The following is a 12,817-nucleotide window of genomic DNA, read 5'->3' on the forward strand; positions in this document are numbered from 1 at the left end:
TGACCAGGTTTGGACAGCTAACCTCGTCACATCTGCCATGTCGGTTACACCTTGTACATGGTCGGATCATCACTTGATCAAATGCACCATTAATAACAGTTTCATTGCTAAAACTCCCATTTCCGAAGGGGAAATAAGAAGGAACTGGAATAAAATTGCTAAATCTCTATTCCTAAATACACTTGCCAACTCTGTCCCACCCTTCTATTAATATTGGTGATGAACTTTTAACTTCATGTTTAACAGCAGCTAGCAACAAGTTCGCACCCCTTAGGAAAATACACCTTGCCCGATGTCACGATGCCCAGAAATGGTTTTCTACTGACCCAAAAAAACAAATATTGGCCCTGCGGCAACTTGAAAGAAAGTGGAGATGTAATTACTGATCCGAAAACAAAAGGATTTATTTAATTGCCATGAAAGCATATCAAAAGTCTATTCTGACTACTAAAGCGGCATATTTCTACTCTAAAATCTTGACTGCTACCAATACGTCTAAGGAAATCTTTTCGATCGTTAACGAGTTGTCTAATCCAGAAAGAGTTACAACTAAATCCATCCCTCTCAAACTTTTTGCAACTCTTTGAACTCCTTTATTGACAGGATCATAAAAATCAAAGCCAGCATCCCGGCCTGCCCAAATCCTGAGGCTAGCTCTAGTACAACCAAAAATCCTAGTACCTTCATTCAATTTCCAATAATTAGTAACCAGACTTTCTTGGCTCTTTTATTCAAAGTTAAATCTGGTTCTCCCAGGGACTGTTGCCCCCTCCAGCATTTTAAAAGAAATATTCACTGTCTTTCCCAGCCCGTCCCTGAATCTTTTGAATGAATTGCTGTCTCAGGGCCTTGTTCCTGAAACCTTCAAAAAGGCAATTGTTGTTCCCCTCCTGAAGAAACTAGGTTCGGACCCCCAAATTCTGACGAACTACTGTCTGATCTCTCTCCTCCCATACCTAGCTAAAGTCTTGGAGACCCATGTTACCAGATACCTCACTGGATTTTTAGAGGAGTCGGAATATCTTGATCCTCACCAAACAGGCTTCCGCCCAGCAAACTCCACTGAGGCTGAGATACTGACAGTGTTGGACACTCTCCGCGGGGAGGCCGATAATGGCTCCCCGCAGGCTCTTGTCCTACTCTATCTATCTGCGGCCTTTGACACAGTCGACATGGTTTATTGATCGACCGTGTCAGAGATGCTGGGATTCAGGGACCCCCTTTGGGCTGGATCGGCTCTTTCTTGGAAAACCGTTCCCAGGCAGTTTGTACCGCTCAGTTCACTGCTCCCAGAACTAGGATCACATGTGGAGTACCACAGGGCTCCTCACTTTCTCCCCTTTTGTTCAATCTTTACCTCCTCCCCCTTATTCGGGCGGTAAAGGAGCGGCAAGTCTGCACTTTAAACTATGCTGATGATTTTCAACTTCTATTCCCCATCAGCAACTTTCATGACTCGGTCTGTGTTTTCCAGTCTACCATGCTATTCATTAGCGGATGGATAAACAGCAACCACTTAAAACTTAACCTGGAAAAAAACGAGCTGGTCCAAACAGGAGGTATTCACAAAAAACCCTGGGGTTCTCATTTTTGGCCCAAGGAACTGGGTCAACCCCTCTCCCCTTCCACTTCGGCCAAAAGCCTTGGAGTAACAATTAACCATGATCTCACTATGAAGTCCCAAATCGGGTCAGTGATATCTACCTGCTTCTTCCAATTAAGGAAAATAAAAAAGATTAGAAGATCCTCACCCAGGAAGCTTTGACTCGGGTGATCTTGCCATGGTTATGTCCCATGTTGACTATGCCAACTCGATGTATTTTGGCATCCCCTTATATTTTCCTAAACGTCTGCAGCTGGTACAGAACCAAACTGTGCGCTTGATTTTTCAGCAACGCAGGCATCATCATATCACTCTCCTCCTGAGGAAGCTACTCTGGCTCCCGATCAGTCAACGTTGCGCCTTCAAGGTTTGTTATCTCATCTTCTTATCCTTAAATGGAAGGAGCCCTAAATTAGTGGACAACCTGATTACGAGGTACGCGCAATTTGCGCTCAGCCTACAAGCAACTTTTGTTTACCCCCTCCTTTAAATTGAAGCGTGCAGGCGGTGCAAGGATCATCATTCTAGCCCCTGAACTTTGGAACTCCCTTCCCCCTGAAATCCGATTTTGTCCTGATCTCTTTGGATTCAGGAGACTGCTTAAACCTGGCTGTTCCGACAGGCGTACGAGTAATTTCTAAGGGCTCGGGTCATTCTTTAGGGTTCAGGTATCACCATGAAACCATCCCAGTGTAAGTGCACTATACAAATTCTTTTAACATAACATAACATTTAACGTTGATAAGGCTGTTTCCCTAATTTCCCACTTTGCTTTTCCATTGACGAGGAAGGGCTTTGGATCCGTAGCTGCTTCTCTGAGCTGCCTTTCTGTGACACCACCAGGAGAGACATCTTCTGGGATTGTGGGAAGTTGCCACACTAAGTTTCAAACTTGCTGTAAGTATTACTCCCGCAGGGCACTACTTACTCCAAGTTTATTTCTTGTGCTGAACGCACCTACGGTTTGTTGACTGTCAGGGTCGCCTAGTGGCGAAGGTTAGGGATGAGACGCCCTCCAGTTTTCCACAGAGATGCCATGCTCCTTCACTCAGTGCAAATCCCAACGTATGTAGAGTGGACACCAGTCCCAATGATCATTGCAGAACTCACCCGATCCACTTACAATCTATCTGGCCCTGGGTGTAACAGAGCCAAGATTCCCAGAGGAATGCAAACAGGCAGTAGTGTACACCACCTGCTAAACAATAAATTGTGCTGAAATGCTTAATCGGTGACCACTGTAGGATTTTAAATTATTTTTTAGTGCACTCAATTGGACTACTCTCAGAACTGCAAATTGCACTACCCTGCCCCGCACAACGTGTAAGCACACTGTTCTTTTCGACCTGCTTAGCCGATTCTCCAGGTTAGAGGATTTGTTTTTAGGACTTGTATTATGCATCGGTCCTTTGAAAGATGCAGCCAGATTAACAATATATAAATAGTTAAGCACTTAAGAAAGTTCGTAGTGGAGGACTGTTAGTGTGTGTGTTTCTTTGTGTTTTTGTGTGGGTGAGTGTGTTTCTAATTCTTTAACACACTGAAAGGACAGGACTCATACATGTGCTGCATGCACCACTTTCACAGTCCCCGCTGCTTTCTCACAGCAAAGATTGCATCGACAGGCCCAAGACAGACTGCAGAGTAATTCAATACTGTAGCTCTAAACTACTGACCCCATATTTACTCGCAATGGCTGCTACGGAAAGCGCAACAAAGGGTTTTTTTGACCTCCCCATATGCCCTCTCACAGATCTCAGAGATGGAAGCTAGACAACTCCTCACAAAGCAGAGAGATTTGTGGCGCTCAATAGGGTTCACGGGGCACGTCACTACTAACTGAATGCTTCCCAGGAGAGACCGACGACTTGACTTCCATTAAAGATTGCGCGGCTGTGTGCGAGGGCAATCAGGCAGTGTCCTAACTTTTTTAGACCATATATGTCCTAATCGGAGACACTGTGCGCATGCGCAGGACAGCCCGCTGTGTTTGCTGCTTCTGTTAAACACCGCAGGCCTTTTCACCTCCTCCCTACGGCTGCTATCATCGATTTCGCTTGTAATGGAGAGTGAGGTCTCGAAAACAAATTACGGGCCTGATAATGGAAGAGCGTCGGGAGTACAAACGAATTATCAGCCGAGAAACTAATTAGAAAAAACCCCGAATCATCTGCGTTGTCAAATACCTGTGCCATCCTGTAAATAATTTACCCTTCGAGTGAGATAAAGAGCCATCTGATGGGGCTACGGTCAAAACCAGAAACGTTTTAAGGCACTGGGCAAAGTGGGCAATTGCCCAGGGCTCACACCTACAAGGGCCCTCCTGGGGAAGTGAACATTAGATCTATTCGACCTCTGTCTGTTTAACTATCTCAAGCACTCTCGCTCTCTCTGCGTTACCTCCTACTCTGTCTCCTATAAACGATGTCATCTTAAGGATTTTTGTGGTCCCGGGCAACACATATTTCAGTGTTTTTTGTGTGACTCGCGTAGTGAAAGTTTAATATACAATCCAGTAAAGTTTGGGATTATGGGGGCTTCATTCAGTAGGAAATGAATAATACATATAAATGTTCCAAACGTGGGCCCCCACCATGGGTCTTGCCCAAGGCTGCCAAAATCCTTGAAGTTGCACTGATGAAATCTAAAGAGCAAAAAAATAGAGCCCCATGGTGATAAGAAAAGGAAACTGTACCTACTGCACTGCATCAATTGGAGAGGAGGAATCTTTGCAGTGAACAGCACTGGGGAGCTTTCTCCCACATCGCGGCCAAAACCTGGAACAAGCTCCCGGTCAACATCAGATGCTCCCCAACCCTCCACACATTCAGGAAGGACCTCAAGACCTGGCTCTTCGACTGACCCGGAGCAGTCCCCCCCCCCATCCCTTGAGACCCTCGCGGGTGAATAGAGCGCTCTATAAACCACTGATTGATTGAATCAAACCGCTCTATAACAAAGAATCCACCCTTTGACTTAAGCTTGTAAAGGCAAAACAGGAAATCTACATAAACGATATGGGGACCAAGCAGGCAGTACATAGGAATACCAGTATTCTGGTACTGGGTATAAAGACCCTTTTACCTCAAAGTGCACTGAATGCAATTAGGATCCGAGCCCAATAACAAAAACATTACACGGGGCACAGTTTTATAGGAAACTTACTGTAAGTAAACTGGATGATGCACGCCCTCCCAGTGTTGGAGGATGCCAGCTTGAACCACCGTGCCAAAGCTCCAAGGTGCTGAGGTCCACTGTGCTGTGTGTTGAGACAGAAACTGACTGCACCCCTACAGACTGCAATATTAAGAGCCTCTTTTGAGTGCCTTTCACATTAACATTTCCTAAGGAGGAAGAAGCCAATCAATGTATTTCATATAATACTAAGTGCACCAGAGAAATAGGAAGAGTACTCTTTTGTGTGGTGTTTGGCACACTGTACAGGACTGTCTCTGCAGAAATGCACTGGGTCCAATTTACAAAAGAGAACTGAGGAAGGCGCAAAAGAGCAAATTAGTACACGGACTATCTTGTTACAAAAATACACTTTTAACCTATTTTGTTTTACCAATATCACATCTGGTGATAAACAGGTAGTGGCACAGCAAATAGGTCTCCCGTGATTTTAAGTCCCAACTAAATAATTAAAAATCAGCTGCAGCAGTGAAAAAGACAAAACACGATTGTTTTTTGTATTCAATGCGTCTATAAGATAAAAGAATTGAATGTATCATGATTCAGCATACTTTTGAGAAGCAGTTCTATGCAATACAAGAACTTCAAAGGAGGTGGAATGGGACATCAAACATCCAATGGCTGTATACCTAGCAATGCTCCTCTAGACGGAGCCAAAGCCCACTATATATTTTGATACATTGATAACAATAGGTCCCAACAAATGCGATGTCAGGCCACACCTAATAAAGCGTATGCCCATTTTGCCAAAAATGTCTGCAACAGTGTGGTAGGTATAACAATGGCTATCTACTTATGTTTTTAGGTCGACTTTTGACCTCTTGTATATACTTTAGTATAGAATTCTGTGTGGGCTTACAATCCACCCACTGCTTTTCATTTGTTTGTTTCAGTGTCCTTTAAAAATGCTTGCTTGCTAATGGTTAGTTCTGCTTCCTTGTCCCTCCTTTTTCTCCTTCTTCCTCCCACGGAGTAGGGATTAAATACTATATAATTACGCTATGGTTGTTTATATGTTCTTTGAGGACTATTTCTATCTTGGTTTCCTGCTCGGTTAAGGTTTGTGTTCAGTTTCGGCACCATAGCTGCTTACATTTTAGTACAGCACTCCTCCGTACCACCTCCTCTTAATGCCAATGTTGTGTTACTGCTGGCCGTGCTCTCTCAGCACCTTGACCACGGCGGAGTCGCTGCCTTGTCAGGCTTACTCAGCTCCCATTTACACACAGCACAGGGCTCACGCTGTCCCCACCTTCTCCCTTTTAAACACATGTGGAGTCTGCTGTCGGGGGACGTGAAATACAGCTCGCTTATTTCTCCTGTACTCATTGCTGGAGGCGGGGAAAGTTAACCCTTCCAATGAGCACAGAAAGCAGGAAACCAGTAGTCCCTTATCTGTTTCCAATGGCTGTACAGCCCCCAGCTCATGGAGGAGGTGAACTCTCTTGGAGCCCGGAGATGAAGTTAGGCAACTTCGTGGGTCTGCATGCACCAGCGTTACGTGCTGCGGGGATCCCCTAGCTCGACTGGGAGAGCCTGCACCACAAGCTGGCGAACGAGGAGGGTTAGAATCACTCTATTTGTAGTGTGCTGTGCACTACAAACACATACATTGACCTGCAGTATGGTGCCATCATTAAATACCTTAGATGAATGGACTCCAGGCTCCGCTCCAGTCTACACTACTGAGATGGGTGTTTGCACCCGTAACACATGCAGAATGCCTTTATGTGACAGGTCAACGAGGATGACTTGCTCCACACAGTGGGGATTGGCTGACTTGTACGTTGATCGTCTTCTGCCGGTTTTTCAACAGCAACAATAATTGGTAGAAATAAGCATGGTACCACCTCAGTTTGGCTTCGCAGAGGGTTTCAGTGTCTGTGCTTCTGGTGATGGAGGTTTCCCTGCTTAAATGGACTAACTACTTGACTGGTAACATTTAATTACTGTTATACACGACAACACTGCTGCAGCTGACACGGGGTCTGAAGACCTGCACCCCCATTAGCACCATCCAATGGTTACAAAAAGAGTGGCGCAGCCTCCAATTTGGCCCGCCTGCTGGCTAAAGGCATGATTGCTTCCCACTGTAAGTCTAAATTTCCACTCTCAATTGCAGCCTGGGCGTGAGAAATGGGCTGAGGGATCAGAATTGTGTAGGAAGAAAGCTAGAGGCCTACTTATGCGCCCTATAGCCGCTCAGTGGGATATTCTCCAAGGTCCGTTGCAACCCCCCCCACCCCCCCCTCCGCCGCAAATACAAGGTCAGTCCTTGCCACCATAGGCTGCCCATTAACACTATTGCTCAACGCATTGTACCTCTCCAGATATCAACTCCCATTTCTTACCCCATACACTTTTACAGGTTCACACCTCCTGGCTGCCCATTATGAATGACCACCTGATTATTCCTTCACCAACCTCCACATTAGGCCACCCCCCGTTTGCCTCTGGTTCGTCCTCCAGTTACGAGAGACAGGCAATTTACACTAGCGTAGTTTCTTGCTTTACTCAAATGCTTTGTATAGCATTTCAGTGCACTACATTGACATCTATGAAGATATTTGATATCTTTTACATGAGTCCAAACTGCATTATAAACGGGTCTATTTCTGGATACTGTCATGGCAATGTAGGAGTTACAAACTGGGGGATGATGGAAACTGGTGTGTCTATGTATTCTTTACATACATGGGCATTTGAGAAACGGTTACTGCAGTGCAGTGTTCTTTACATGAAGGGGCATTATTGAACCCACCATGGTACTGTATGCTCTACCTGCAGGAACCTTTGTGGAAACTATCATGGCAATGTGAGAGTTACAAATGGGGCTATTATGGAAACTTGTATGTTAGTGTATTGCTTACATACCGGGGAATTAGGGAGCCTCCGGTGGCACTGTATGCTTTACATACAGGAGTGAGTGTGGAAGCTGTAATGACAAAGTTTACTTTACAAAAGGGGGAGGGGAAACTGCTGTGGGCGAGTTACACACTGTCACAATTTGTCTGTAAAATCAGTTATAAGTAACCTTCACGTCATAGCACCAGGAGCCTGACTGACACCCTGAAAGCTGACATTCCCCCACTCTCCTAAAGGCAGTGTGTAGACCCCAGGCCTAGTGTGCAGTCGCTGTCCATTTATACATCAACAATCATCTGTGACAAGCAGGCTCATTGAGTAGAAATCCAACATGTCCAAACAGTACCCTTGGCCACATGGAACATCAGTGTATTAGCAGCACCCTGGATTATATTTGTCATGGATTGACCGCCGTTTTCGCTTGCCTAAACTTCAACTCCTTGGGAGCCCTGCGGCACAATGGGGGTGGAGCCACGTCTGTAAATAGGCACGCCATATGCAAGAAAGACGTGCGTTACACTGGATCACGACCCTGTCGCGCTACGCCCCGACCAAGAGAGAACCAGACGCGCGTATGCGTTTGCTTTCCACCCAGATTTGGTTCTTCGAGAATTGGCCGTTTCCTGGAATTGCGGCAACCGACGCTGTCACCCCAGCGGATTCTTGTTTCCCGCACTTCTTGGAATTCCATGAGAACCGGAGAGAACGCACGGTTCTCAGTCTGTCCCGATTCGGATTTGGACTTCGGCACTTCCTCGTTTTTCCTAAAGACAGCGGAACGCTATCTGCTGAGGACCGGAGGAGCTGTTCTGACCCCCACCGCGCTCTGAGGTAAGAGTGTCTGCTTTGAACCCTGGACTGAACTAAGTTGGGCAATCGGTCTTGCCCATCTGGTCCTACACACGCGCTAATGAAAGAGCACACTACAGAGGTACTACAATTGGCCGTGTGTGCGCCCTGACTTGCTTTTCTGGCACCTTTGTTTTGCGCTGTAAGGAGAGGGCGCCAAGCTGTTGCTCACCTTGCTGCCTAAGGCGTTCTAGGCAGTGACTATTTCTGGGCCTAGAGGACCCTTGTACTGGTCGCTCGTTCTTCAACTACCTGCACAAAGGAATGTTTTGTTCTTTTTTGATTTAGGAAGGGAAACCAGGAGACACTCGTGCTGTTCAACGGGTGTGCTTCCCCCTGTGGCACGTTGGAAGCGAGACTTGTATACCAGTTCCTTTAGACCCAAAACTGTTACACCATCAAGGCATGGCTGCTATGATGGGTATGTTGCAATACCGTTTGGAACATTAGCATAGCTGCTATGATGGGTATGCTGTAATACCGTTTGGAACATAGAGAGGCCTGGTGATTGTCTGTGAGACAGGTTAGAATAGACATGTACTAGTGAGACAATTTGAAAGTAGTGTTGCATGCTTGTGTGTTTCATCAACCTGTTCTTTGTTTTACAGATTCTATTCCCTGCTGTTCCCTTCCTTACCCTTCCCTTACTTGATCGCCCTAATACTCTGTGCATTCACTGTAGGAGTTGGGGATGTCAAGGGGTGGAACCCTTATAGGTTCGCCTGGATCCTGAGGAGTACCAGTCTTCGAACAGGATTGTTACAATATTAGCAGAAACGTAAAATAAAATTAACACCACGAAGAATGTAACTAATATTTTGGACAGGCACACTGACGAAGAAGGTTAAGTGAATGCACTCACCCTCTCCATGCCATAGGTGCTCTGAAAATAATAAGACCACCTCTCACACTACAGTCGTGAAGAAGGCCACCCAACTCATAAGAGCAACCCTTAGGCCGAAACATGTCGACCCCCCTCAAGGTGCTGTGAACCGGTCGCTAGTCCACTCAGGCCCCATCCTTTCTTTTAACCATATCCCTATCCTGACTAAATAACCTTTCTTTAAACAGAATTAGGAGATATTTTTAGCCACTTTTCACGACAGCGAACCACATAGACAGTCTCCCTTCTGGTGGCGGTTGGTTAATCACTTGGAGAACCGAGCCCTCATGTGATTACGACCCGATGACACTATCCAACTTACCACATGAGCGGAAAACATATACCGCACACTGTGAAAGTGTGGTTGAGGGTCTCCGATACAACATATCAGAGACTCTGGTTCGTTGACACTGGTAATTCATTCCTCTATGATTGTCGGTCTACTAACATTGGAGGGTGAATTAATCTCTGCTTCTCTCTCCCTCATATTTATCAAGTTCTTGCATTAGCCAAGACCTTTTATATTTACTAAAATAATATTTTAATATGGTTACTTATAGTGGCTTTCACCCAGCCTTGTTCATCCATTGGTCTGTTGTTGTGTCATTCACATTTTCTTATGCCCAATAGAGACTACGGATTAGGACAAGGGGTCAGCCCCCTTCAGCAGTTTGCTAACTCCACTATGAGCGATGACATTCTATCCATTGATATCGAGAAAGACGGTCACCGACGCACTCATCAGCAACAAACTCGACTAAGGCAACGCACTCCAACGCCGGTGTCACCCAAAACTACTCAGGAAACTACAGAACATTCAAAACGCTGCAGCCAGACTGGTCCTCAACATCCCCTGCCACAGTCACATCACTGAACACCTGCTAGAACTCCAATGGCTCCAGTCAACAAAAGAGGAACTTTCAAGCTCCTCACACGCCTACAAAGCGCTCCACGACTCAGGACCAGCATATCTGAACCACCACCCCCCATTCCATGAACCCACCAGACACCTACGCTCCAATCAACTGGCCCTGGCCACTGTACTACGGATCTGCAAGACCAGCACCGGAAGAAAATCCTTCTAGACAGGACAGGAGGGAGAACCTTCTCCTACCTCGCCGCCAAGACCTGAAACACCATGCCTCTCCACCTCATGCAATCCACATTGCTGACCCAATTCAGGTAGGATATCAAAACTGGGCTTTTTGACTGAACCCCAGCGCCCAGAAGGATTGCAGCCCTCTTCCTCCTCACCTTGAGACACTCACGGGTGAGTAGTCACGCTAGACTAACCCGGATTGATTGATCAGCCCCCAATGTAGTTCCCTTCTGGGCCAGGGACTACTATGACAGTGTGTGTTTTTTTAGGCTAAAAACTCTTTTGCTTTTAGCCATTTCTTAACTATATATATATATATATTGGTTCTCTCCCCCACCAATAAAGTTTTACAAAAAGTAATGATGAAACAAAACGAGTATTGACAAAGCCAAAAGGCTGACAGTCATCGCCAAACTTACTCGCTTTGCCAATTCCCGTTTGTTCTTTTGGCTATAGTAATTTTCCAACTGGACGGATGCAACTCATTTTTTGTGGATAGCCGTGCTTCCACGTTTGTGCCACTACATGCATTTGGCTGCATTGTTAGTGGTGATTTAATTTGTTGTGCCATATTTCTTGGTGCTTGTCCTGGGACAATGTATGTATTTGTATCAGAAGAATCAGAATACTGGTGGTTTCAAGCAAGCTAGCAATGAATCTTAGATGCGCATGGAGATTCTAAGAGAAACTCCAAATCTCAGACTGCAATTTACCACTGAATAAAAAGAAGAAAAGGACGTAGGTGCCTCACAAGACATTAGCCTTTTGAAAGTCATGTAGTTGGGTACATAGTATGTAGGACGACTCCCCACCTCATCGAAGTACATATAATGTGCAGGCAGTGAAGTGAACTCTGCCTTTCTGGATTTTCCTCAGATCGTGTATTCCAATGTTTTAATGCATATTCTGTAAAGATTTAGGTTTACTTAATACACATTCTATTCAGCTTGTGCAAAGTCAGCTGTTTATTCTTTTCAAGTCGATCAACTGATTACTCTTTCGTTGGATGGTAACATTCACTGCTGCTCTACAACTTAGTTTAAAGACATTGACAAAGCCAATAGTTCTGGCTAAACACTTGTGGTGTCCCAAAAGCGAGACCTATTGGCTATGCCAATGCTTGTTTTTGTATTCGCAGAATCACAAGTTTGGGTTTTCACCTCAAGGTGTGCGTTAAAGTCGCAATTATTTCCACAGGGAGAATGTGCTTTTTTTTTTAGGGCAAATCGATGCTTAACATAAGATGCCCGGACGGTAATCCGTTTCTACACATCCTAATGATTTTCTGCTCTCCCGCCTGCATTCAGGCGGAGCAGCAGCTCGCCTTCCTGCCGCTTCATCAAAAAGCCAACTGCTGCTCTGAAGGCAGGGCCCGGAGTCCGCCACGGGCACCCATCCGGCAGCATTAGAAGATTAATTCGCCTTTCACTGGGCCTAGCTATTTATAGCAATTAATCACCAGATAAAAGGCCTCCTCTTCTCCTTCGCAAATCTTTGTTTTTTATGGGAGCTTAAATCTGGTCTGCTAGAAACTCAACTCAACTCAAACGAAATCGATCAATTAGATCTCTTCGGTTCACTCCCCTCGAGGACAAAGGCAGAGTGTGGAAGCCAAGGCTGGGATTTCCTCCATAAATCCACTCACTGGTGGCGAAAACTGATGATACACCTCACATCCTCACTACTTCATGCGTTTGCCCTTAATGCTCAAAATGTGCACTATTTTACGCGCAAGGGACAGCTCTCAGCCATTCACAAGGGGTTCTGAGGAAGGGATGCTTCCCTTTACATTGAAAAGAGGATACACATCAAGAAAGTATTTAATCCATTGTATCCAACTTATTTGGGTTTGTGGGGTTCTGGAGAAGTAGTATTTATTTCAAACCACGTACAAATAAATTAACTACCTCCTTGTTTCGAATGGGTCATTAAAACGGAATCTTGGAATTCCTTCTACACTCTAAACCAGAGAATTTCATCCAAAAACAAACCTGTTCAGTCTGGGTTCTCCACCCAACTTACTTACCTATAAAGTTATTTCTGCCTCACAGAACCTTTCTTTCCCAGAGTCACCTACTGCCAGCATATCTAGCAATGTTAGAAAGGTGATCGCCAATGCGGTTTAAAATCTGCCCACTTTTTTATCATTTTGACTTCATTAGGTGTAAGTGTTTAAGGCTCAGACCAGAATGCAGAAAAACCACCATTAAGCGCACCCTTGTACACCCCCTTAGATTCCTTCTTACTGCTAGAAGGAAAATAATGGCACGGTTCATCCAATGATGAAAACCTGAATATGATTCCAGAAAACACTCTCAAGCTA

General features: G+C 45.3%; 1 protein-coding gene across 1 annotated transcript in view; it reads right to left on the bottom strand.

Annotated features, from left to right (window-relative positions):
• Positions 1-12,817, bottom strand: part of MCUB (mitochondrial calcium uniporter dominant negative subunit beta) — a 419,698-nt gene that overhangs the window by 208,435 nt on the left and 198,446 nt on the right. The gene's annotated exons all lie outside the window — the stretch shown is intronic.

The sequence above is a fragment of the Triturus cristatus genome, chromosome 2_2, assembly GCF_964204655.1.
Source record: "Triturus cristatus chromosome 2_2, aTriCri1.1, whole genome shotgun sequence".
Lineage (NCBI taxonomy): Eukaryota > Metazoa > Chordata > Amphibia > Caudata > Salamandridae > Triturus > Triturus cristatus.